This window comes from Oryzias melastigma, linkage group LG15 (assembly GCF_002922805.2).
Source record: "Oryzias melastigma strain HK-1 linkage group LG15, ASM292280v2, whole genome shotgun sequence".
In the NCBI taxonomy this organism is placed as follows: domain Eukaryota; kingdom Metazoa; phylum Chordata; class Actinopteri; order Beloniformes; family Adrianichthyidae; genus Oryzias; species Oryzias melastigma.
The window spans coordinates 341,596-349,428 of NC_050526.1; positions in this window are offsets into that span (position 1 = coordinate 341,596).

Genomic DNA, 7,833 nt, shown 5'->3' on the forward strand with positions numbered 1-7,833 from the left:
AAAAAAAAAAAAAAAAAAAGATGCTGATGCTTGAAAATCTGCAGGTTTAACTGCAGGTTAGGAGTCCTGCATGTCAAATGCTTATCTCCTGGTTTTCCCCACAACATAGCAGTACTTCCCACTGGAAATTTACAGCAATCAACACAAAACATGTTCATTTTTGAAATTACTAATCAAGAATTGAAAAAAAAAACCACAATTAAATCATGTTTTTTCTTTCTATATAAAAGATGTAACAAAACAGCTGAGTGTTGTTTTTATGGACACAAAGCATTTTTCTGCAATGTTCATAGTAGTCTGATAAAAACAATTGAAATGATGAATTCTAGGCAGATAAGAAACAAACATGGTAAAAAAACAGTCTTTGTTGTCAAAGTTAAAGTTGACTTTTATCTTGTTTACACAGGTTAAAGTTTAACGACCCATAAATAAGTCTTGGAGCTTCTTCTTGACTTGATGCATATCATGCACAATACGTCACATTGAGTGTTGCAGCTAGACGAGTCCAATTCCTATTAAATCATTTGATCTATTTAAGTTTTAATCCAGGCGTTTTGAGATTTACACAAACAATATCTGATTAGAACATAGTTTCAGCCAGAAAATGAGAATAAAACAGGCTTCAGGGAACTTTATTTATGAGGATAGTAGTTTAAAAAAAAAGTAAAAAGAAACTTCTAGCTAGTGGGCACTGACGTATATTAATTAAAGTACTAAAAAATGATTTTGTAAAGAAAAATATAATATTTACATATAAATAAAGGACCTTGTTGAATGCACAAGTTATGATGTTGAACTATTACCATTAGGGCTGGACTGATAAAATCTATTAATTGATTTGAATCGAATCGATCCAAAAAAATAGAGATTAATCTAGAAAATAAAGCTCAAGTCCGCTAGCTTGATGCTCACGTTTAATGGAATTTCCAATAGGACGGCTAATGCTAACGCTCCATCGACCTAAACAAACATTGCTGACTAAATGAACATCTTTATAAACTTAAAGGCATAAAACTCTTTTAAGGAAATATCTTTTTAAAGTAACAGAGGTCTAAAACAAAGTTTTTTACATATTCTTCTTGAAAAAAAAAAGTGTAATGTTGTAGCGTGAGCACCATCTAGTGGCCAAACTTAAGCATCCTCCAAGAGAGGCAGAACAATGTTTACAATGTTAATAATCTGAACATTTTTGTTAGAACTTCTCCATTAGAGCTACTATCCAACACTCTATTCTATCAATAATTGCATTATTTCACTAAATAATTTTACAGAATGTGAACTGGATCACATTAATAAGAATATATTCAAAATATATAGTAGATGTTGAATGTATTTCTAAAACAAATGTATATAAATGTGTAAACTCAAAATTGAATTGAAATAATAAAAAAAAAAAAAAAGAAAAAAAATACAAAATAACTGCAGCTTTATATTTATCTGATTCATGATTCATTGGTCAATATTTAATTCTCTTTAATGTTCCTAAAAAGCCTAAAATCCAAATGTTACTATAAGCAGCAGCAGAATCCTTTGCATGTCAGAGTTTAAAACTCCAACCGTTTCAGATCAAAGCACAGACCGACCGACGCGACGCACACCTTCATTCAGTGCAAACTATTTGCATTCAACGCTTTAATGTGACATTTGGAGTGCATTAATGGCGGGGAGTCTCTCCTGTCTGCGGATGACCTTTAATAAATCGAGTACAATTTTATTACCGACACGTTGATGTCAACTAAAAAAAACATTTCAGTTGAAATGCCGAGCAAAGCAGCGGCTCAGGCTTGCCTGTTTAATAAGGACGCAGATTATCAAAAAAAAAAAAACGTGTTTTTTTTCCTTGCCACTAGTGAACACACTTGTTTGCGTCGTGTAGACGGATATTAGCAGCTCCAGGAGATTAACTGGATTACTGCGACAGTTTCATTTCACTTCACGGCCGTGTTTCTGGGAGGCATCAAAAGAGCCCCTGCCCTGAACTAAATTGGGGTTAAATCACCTACAAATCAGGATACAAGGAGGTATACGGAGGAAGGATGACCTTGGGAAGTACCCATCATCAGGAGCTTTGAAAGGTACTGAGGAGACGTTGGCGGCCAGAGCTTTGGACTGGAGGCTGACACGGGTGATGGAAATGTCCCCCAGCTTCCACATCAGCCCTGAGCTGTCGTAGGAGCTGTTCTGACAGAGGAAACGAGAACTGTTGCATCTGTTTTTTCTCTCTCTCATCTGAGTTTTCTTTATTTACACGACTAACTTAAACACAAAAACGCTCCTTATTCAGGAAAAACACACAATCATGATACCAGGTCGATGCTCAGAGGTGACAAATGCAGATTGGTTGAGAAATATCAACAGAAAATCAAGGTCGCTGGTCTGAACAATTAGTGAAAACACATTTAAGATGAATTTATAAGGAATAAAAGGATCTAGTAAAGTATTCTGCACGTATTTCTTGTAAAAAATAATGTAGTGTAATGAAAATGCCACAAATCCATTGTCTTTCACTGAACAAGTGTCTCTTCTCCGTTTGGTGTGACCAATAGGTTAAGACAAGGAGGTATTTTATCCCCACGTCTTTTTAACTCGTATGTGGATGACCTGTCGAAGGATCTGGATGCATGGAATACGGTTGCATGGTTTGTGGTTTTAAAGTAAACCATCTGTATGCAGATGACTCAGTTGTTTTTAGCCCCAATCGGCTCCAGATTGAAACAACTTTTAAATGTCTGTTCTGTATTTTGTTTTAAAAATGATATTATATACAATTCCAGTAAACGTGTTGTGATGACAACGTATGAATTATTGCACTGAAATTTGGGGAATTGCATGTAAGAGATGTCAAATTTTCATTCTATAATTTCTTCAAGTAAATATAAGGAATCTTCTAATTCAATATTAGACAAATTAAAAGTATTACAATTTAATGACCAAGTTGGTCTAAATATCTTAAAGTTAATGCACAAAGTTAATCAAAGCTGTCTGTCACATAGGATTCAAAATGTGTTTAAAAAATAGTAAGTATAACTTAAAAGGTTATACTTAAAAAGGTTTTCTCCTTTCCATAATTTAGAACAAAAGATGTATTTCAGTTCAAATGTGGAACAATCTTAATCAATTAAAGAAACCAAGTCACCATTTACATTCAAAGCACTTGTTAAAAAAGAAAAACTAGAAAAATACAATTAATATCCTTGTTTGTTGTTATGTTAAGTTAAAAAAATAAATACAAGTGGGATAGTGGAATTGAAAATAAAGACTTCCCAGTCTTAATGTCTATTTTACTTATGTCTTCACCTGTAAATAATATAAGCCCATCCACATAGTAATGTGTAGGTTTGTTTGTTTGTTTGTTTGTTTGTATTGTACATGAAGGGACAGAACAACCCGTTTCTGCTCCCTTTCACTTCCTCAGCAAACGATGCCTTATAGTATTTTAATGTATTATGTTCGTGATTTTCCTGTGAAAATGAATAAAAAAACATATGAATGAATGGTTTGTCATACAAAGAAAGATGTAACATTTAGTTTTCCTACTTTTAAACTCTGATTTTGTGCTTAATGTCTTTTACAAAGTAAATATCTTGGGCGTATCATCAATAATTAATTTACAGATGACGGTGATGAAATCCATGGTCAACGTTGTATTTTATATGCTCAGGCAAACATGCTTACACTCAGGTTTTAATCATGTTCAGACAATCTTAAAATTATTCTTTTTAAAACTTACTGCACACCTGCGGACCAACGGCAGGACATCCATCATGAGGAGGCAGCAGTTGAGACTTTTATTAAAACCGACACGGTGGTGCAGCACAAGCAGTTTGTTTCTTAATGCAAGAGTTAGAACTTTTCCAAGCTTTGTTGGGACGTTTTATCTATGGTTTTATTTATCGCCGTAACACATCTGGACTTCATAGAAAACATGGATGATGTTGAGCGAGTAGGTCGGGTTTATATGTTTTAGACAGCTCTATTGAGGCTAGCGTAGCCGTAGCGCCAGCTCCATGTGCTTTGTGACAGGCTGGCGAACTCTCTAGGGTTTATCTCGTATTTGCCTAAAAGGAATTGCAACAGTCTCCTGCAACCCTATGGGTTAAGAAAATGGATGGAAGTTCGGGACAAAAATGCTCGCATCAGTGACTTTGATAGTCTCTAAAAACATCACCTGCCCAAAACTGAGTCCCTGATTGGTTGACGTGTGTCTTTACATCGACTTTACATTAAAACTCGCCGCCTCCGCCTTGAATGCACCAAGTTTTTTTTTTTTAACTATTTTTCCCGTCATCAGTCATGTAGGACGGGTGTCAGAAACACAGTCAGTGCAATCTGTAAAGCAAAGCCTTTTCTCTGACCCATTTAATATATTCCAAATGTGGTTTATAAAGAAAAAGCCTCTTCAGGACTATAAAAAGTCACTTGAAAGAACACGAGATAACAGGACATTTAGAATGTAAAGTTTTGTTCCTGCGGTTCATCCTCTGACCCGATCAAACGTGTTCCTTCCAGGCCGTCATCAGAAACACAAACAGAGCGACAGCGAGCTGCACTAACGGGTCGTAGTAATGATCTCCTCTGACAGTAATGAACTCATACACTACAAAAATCCACTCATTATTTTTCTGATCTCGTCCTCAATGGTAGAATGATGCTTGTCTGACTGCTGAAGATTTTATTTTGTTATTTAAATAGTAAAAAGCAGATTAAATCTTCTGTTTTTCAGAGAAGCTGTTGTGTTTGTCGTCGCTGTGCAGAATAAATCCACTCCCATCAGCAAACAACTGAGGACGACACACGTCTGCATCAATGAACAGCTGAGTGTGAACAGTTTATGGACGTGTTGGATTCAGATCAAACCGGATTTGGTTCCAGAGCACTAAAATAAGCATGTTTATTTGCAATGAGGACTGACTTGAAAACATGTTTTTTTTTTAATGAGTCCTAAATAGTTCACCTGTAGAGCTTTTACTTTCATTCTTTAATGTTGTATTTCACGTTAAAATAAAACTTTATTAACCATTTCTGTAATACAAAATGTTTTACCACTTGATTTTCCTTGAGTCTAAATTCAAAATGTAAAAATCCAGTTTAGTTGACATTAACTTGTCAGGAAAGTCTTTGAGGCTTCATGAAGCTTCATCTACACATCAATAGTGGGAATTTCCAAACTTCCATAAACTCAAAGTGAGACAAACCCAGACTGAAAGAAAGAACCAATAAAGGAGATAAAGCAGATAACCTGAAAACAGACTCTTTAATACACTGAGGATCATTAACTTAAGTGAAGACGGCTGTGGATGATTAGCAGTGTGACTCTGACACAAAACCTGAGACAAAAACCGAGAAAACACAAACTGAAGGACACAATTATCACAATAAAGACTATGAAGGATGAATTAAGTTTGATATATTTAAAATTAAAAACCTTTTAAACCAATTATAATTGTTCTGCATTCTCTAAACTTCATGAAGATCAACTTTGTAAAATTATTTCTTATTACTTCTACTTGCTTTGTTGGTTTTAATCATTATTTCACTAATATTTAGCAAATATTTCGTTTACATTTATTAAATCCTTTTACATTTTGAAACATCGGATCTTGGAATAATATACTGTATATGTTGACATTCTTCTTTGAAACATGAAATAAAAAAGATGTCTTTTGTCTTTCTTAAAGAGTTCTTGTAAGAGAATTGAAACTCCATCTCATTTCTCACACGAGTTAACAATCCTGAGGAAAGAAGACGCAACAAAGACGACCACAAACTCTTCCACGCCACTGACCTTCTCATGAAAAACGGAAAGAAAACATCTTTAGTCAGTCAGTAGTTCAGTCATCCCCGTCACAGTCACAACTTAGTAAACAGAAATGCTTTATAACTTAAAGTTTCACACGGTTGTGTTTTTAACATTTTAACTTTTATCAAAATTTAAAAAAATAATTTTTTTACTGCGCTTGATATTAAAATATGATTTAAACAATTGATTAATTTATAAAAGCGAAAGTTTTTGCAAGAGTGGGAAGAGAACTGGCCAGCAAGAGAAAGAGGGGCTGATGTCAAATTTAATTTTATTTTTTAAGTTAAAACCAAATTAAAATAAGATAAGAATTTATTACCATTTTTACAAATTAAGGTTCAAAACAAGAACATTGGAATTTTCCTTTTTCAGATAAAAAAACAAAACTTGATCAAGGATCATGATTAAAAATGAGAAAAATAATTTAAGAAAAAGAGAAAAATATGAATGTATTGCATAACCACTCGTTATTGCAGCGGCCCAATTTTTCTAACATTGCACATCGTACTATTTCTATGTCATGTCCTCTAAATGTTCTCATCTTACGTCTTGTTTTGGTGCATAGATACATATAAACGGAAATAAATATTTAATTAATTTGATGAATAAATTAATTAAAAAATACAAATTTAGAGTTTCATGACTGTGGGAAGTGATTTATATAGATGTAGTCAATGACTAATAAATCCACAATGATCTAAATTTGATATTTTTGTTCACCGTGTTTCCAAACTCTGAAAACCATGTTGTTTGTTTGTGTCATCTTCGTCAGACCTGATAAAAAAAATCTTCAGCCTTTAAAATAATAATAATAATAAATTTAACTTAGAGTGTCTTTCAAAACTCCCAAGGACACAGTAAAAGTGAGTTAGAATACAGATAAAATCATACATTTAAATAAAAATAGAGATCAAATTACGCAGTAGAGGTGAACAGATGGGTTTGAGTTTTGATTTAAAGATGAAAAACAGTTTGTTTCTGATGTTAATGTTCAGAAACGTAGTTCAACTTTTAATGAAGGTCATGTTTGTTCTTTAAATCACGTTTTTCATCACTGAACTTGGAATACTGATCATGATCTCCAAGATAAGCGACTCAATGATGAAGTTCTTTTGCAGCTTAGTGTTAAAATACAGTCACCCAGAAGTGTTTGCATTGTATTTACATTTTAATCAAGTTGTGTGAAATGAAGTGTACAGTTAGACAATGTTGACAGAGTGGAAAACGATGAGGTCAGCACTAATACATCCACAAATAAATCCCGTTATGCTGACAAAGTAAACATCCATTGTGTCGTTTGATGATGATGAAGGGAAAAAGAGTCCGAAAAGCTTGTTTTCAGTTGGTTTGCCAGCATAAAGATGGGTTGGTGAGATTAAGAAACAATTACGGCGATGGAAACCTGCAAGATTTGTGTTGACGTTGCTAATTGAGAGGAATGAGATCACTATACATTCAACATGACCTGTCAGCACATGTTCAGCCCAAAGTCAGTCAACGGGTTGAAAAGTTAAAAAAAAAAGATAAATATGAAATAATCTATAGTAAATGAGTTTCCTTTGCAAAGTTCCTTATCTTCCAGCTAAACGTGCACCCTGACATTTTCCAAAGGTATTCTCGAGGTGAAACGTCTCTTGAGCCACAATGAGAGGAGACACAAGGCCAGAACTCCGCTCTCTCTTCCTCTTAGGCTGCACTGTCAAACTGTGTGTTTATTTTCAAGGTCACAGCGTGGCATTCGAGGGATTTTCACAAGTCTGAATCAATTAAGGAAGTTATGATAACATGTTTGGTCTTATTGGTAAGAGAAAACTTGGCCTGGCAAAAAATAAGGATAATATTATTTCTCTCCAAAATGCTGATAAGCAATGGATTTACGCTAAATGCTAGAAAAGCAGTTTGAATTTTAACACTAACTTACCTTTTCTTAAGGGAAATTGTGCAATTTAATTCCAAAATCTGTACAGTGTCCAAAAGATCCAGATTACTGATCTGTTTCCAATTACTACTGATTTCTTCCATCTTTGGGTTGA